We start from the raw sequence: 2,727 nt of genomic DNA on the forward strand, positions 1-2,727 counted from the left end.
TGTTGCCAAAACTGCATTATGCCAAAGATAGTCGGCGCTAAACTTGTAGCAGCATCTAGGTGTCTAACAACTGAACTATAACAACATAAGCCTTTGTTGTCTTATCTTCTTGGAATTGGTTTTGATATTTCTAGGATACTCAGTGCCTTATTATGGAAAATCTTGTCATTTCTTCTTTTCCAAATGTTTTACCATGCGTAGATGATAGCCCCACTAAATTATTGCAATCATTTTTTAGATATTTAGCCACCGTGAACTATTAATTGAATCCAGTAAATTTATTATATATGCATTTTATTTAGGAACAACTTAAATTAAACAGACAGCTATGGACATGATGCATTTGCATAGTTTGAGTGCTTAGCCAGGCTTCCCTTTGGCTTGTAAGGTCTGGAGATCGGAGAGACGATGAATTTGAACTGCCAAATTTGACAAAGTGGCTGTACTCTTTTGCCGTTGGATGTTTCATTTGGCATGTACTTCTATACTCTATTTGACTCCAAATAAAAGTCCATATGTACTCATGAACAAGAATTATAATGTAGTGCATAATATTGCCTAATCAATAAACATTATAAGGTAGGTGATTTGCATGTTAGGTCAGGTGTTGGGTTGCAGTCATGCGATGTTTAAGTCTCCGAGAAGGCAAGAAGTCATTGCCAGCATTGCACATATCTCAAAAGTGAGAGGTAGTTGTTGCCAAAAGATGGGAAATAGATGTATTTTTCATGAAAAAAGGGTATGGATAATTTTTGTATATGATGATTACGTAGATTGGCCCGTAATTTATATTGTGTGGTTTCTGGTGCACCTAGGTTGGCATATGAACAGTTTGTGTTTTGTGATATATTTCACCAAAAGAAATCAGGATGGAGAGACTGCTCATTTTGTGGCAAGGTGAGGTGGCGACCCAAGCCTGCAAATTCTGCGATGAGATCCTCTGCAGTTGAGTGTAGTCTGAGTCCGCGGTGACTTTGTCACTCATGCGGTCGACTGCAGAGGAATCAATTCTGCAAATTCTTGTGATGCCACAGTATTCTTATGAAACTCTACTGTTTCAGTGCCTCCATTGTGGATGTGTTGTTTCAAAGAACTCCTATGATCTACTTGACAGTGGAGGAATTCAATGTGTCACTTGTATGAAAAATTCAGCAGCTCAGTCTGTAAGTCCCTTTTTTGTCACATTATTCACCTTTACTTTTCAAATATTCTGATTTTATATTTTTTACAGGCTTCTGGCCAAGTGGTTCCAAAGCTTTTTCCATGTCCAAACAATCTGCTGTTTTTTGGTAAAAGCGACGAGTTATTGTCAAGTAGAAAATTTGGACAACCACCCTCTCTTATGTTGGATTCCAGAAATGATGATATTGCTATTGTAAATAAGAGTAATCACTTGTTCATGGTAAGCGACATAGAGGCTGGACAGAGCAGTAACATCTTGAGACAAAAAGAGATAGAGAATGGTCCAAGGCAGATTAAATGGGAACAACCAACCCTTAATATTGGGGACATGGGAAGACCTTTACTAACTAGGTCTCAAAGTGCATTAGAGTCACCTCAGTGTACTCGAAGAGATGACAATAAGGATCCAATTACAGATAGCACAACAAGTGAATCATTTCCAGAGGCATGTCTGAGCATGAACCTAGGTATTACAAACAATGGAAACAGGATGGAGGCTACTTCAACAGCGGAAAGATCTATGCTATCGCCAACGACAGCCATTGTTGAAGGAAGAGATCTTGCCACTGCACTGTCCCCCCACAAAGGGCTCGACATTTCCTGACCAGACCACCAAGGGTTGGTGAGGGTGCAGCTTTTGATCCAACTAGAGACATGTTTCCGCATCTTCGTGTTGCTAGACCACCTGCTGAAGGAAGGGGCCGCAATCAATTACTTCCTCGGTATTGGCCAAGAATAACAGACCAAGAGCTGCAACAAATATCTGGAGAGTATCCTTGATAAGGTCTCCAGACATTTGAAATTGTCAACTTCACGGTGACACTGATCTCAGACATTTAGTAACTTATACATCAAGGCTCTAGAATAGCTCATTAGGCTTAAACCCGTATAATATGGTGCATAAATTTCTTGTGTAACAGATATATTTTTTCTTTTATCTTCCTTGACTATATTTTGCAAGTTCAAATTCCACAATCGTTCCATTGTTCGAGAAGGTCCTGAGTGCGAGAGATGTAGGCCGCATAGGGCGCCTTGTTCTTCCAAAAGCTTGTGTCGAGGTAACTTTAACATCTGTTTGGTTTCCTTTTCATAATTTAAGCATGTTTTTTTATTGTATATTGCTGATTGCCTGATTTATCTTCCAAAAGTTGTTTGGAAGGAACATCAAAAGCATTTGACTTTCCTCCTGTCCGGATTTTACAAAAATAAACATGTTATTATCCTGGATCAGAGTCTACATATATACCATCCATGTATGAGAAACCATATATGAAGGGGATCGTCATCCTGTACATCATGTATACTGTTAGAGTATATTTGGTAGTTTAGATATCGTTTGTTTTCAAGTATTACCTAACACTATCTAGATATACATAAGTTACCATGATATTATGTCTCCGTTGCAACGCACGGGCACTCACCTAGTACTTTATAATTCATTGTCCCGCATACTATGAACAACCTAAGGATTGACTAGCTTTCTATTTATCTTGTCCTTGATTACCTATTGGGTTACTATGGTTAGATTCATGCTGTTGCTTTACT

The 2,727-nt window shown here is 38.7% G+C and overlaps 1 pseudogene; it reads left to right on the top strand.

Annotated features, from left to right (window-relative positions):
• The first annotated feature begins 1,102 nt into the window (after positions 1–1,102).
• On the top strand, positions 1,103–2,234 carry LOC103639948 (B3 domain-containing protein Os07g0679700-like; annotated as a pseudogene).
• Positions 2,235–2,727: the final 493 nt, after the last annotated feature.

The sequence above is a fragment of the Zea mays genome, chromosome 6, assembly GCF_902167145.1.
Source record: "Zea mays cultivar B73 chromosome 6, Zm-B73-REFERENCE-NAM-5.0, whole genome shotgun sequence".
Classification (NCBI taxonomy): Eukaryota; Viridiplantae; Streptophyta; class Magnoliopsida; order Poales; family Poaceae; genus Zea; species Zea mays.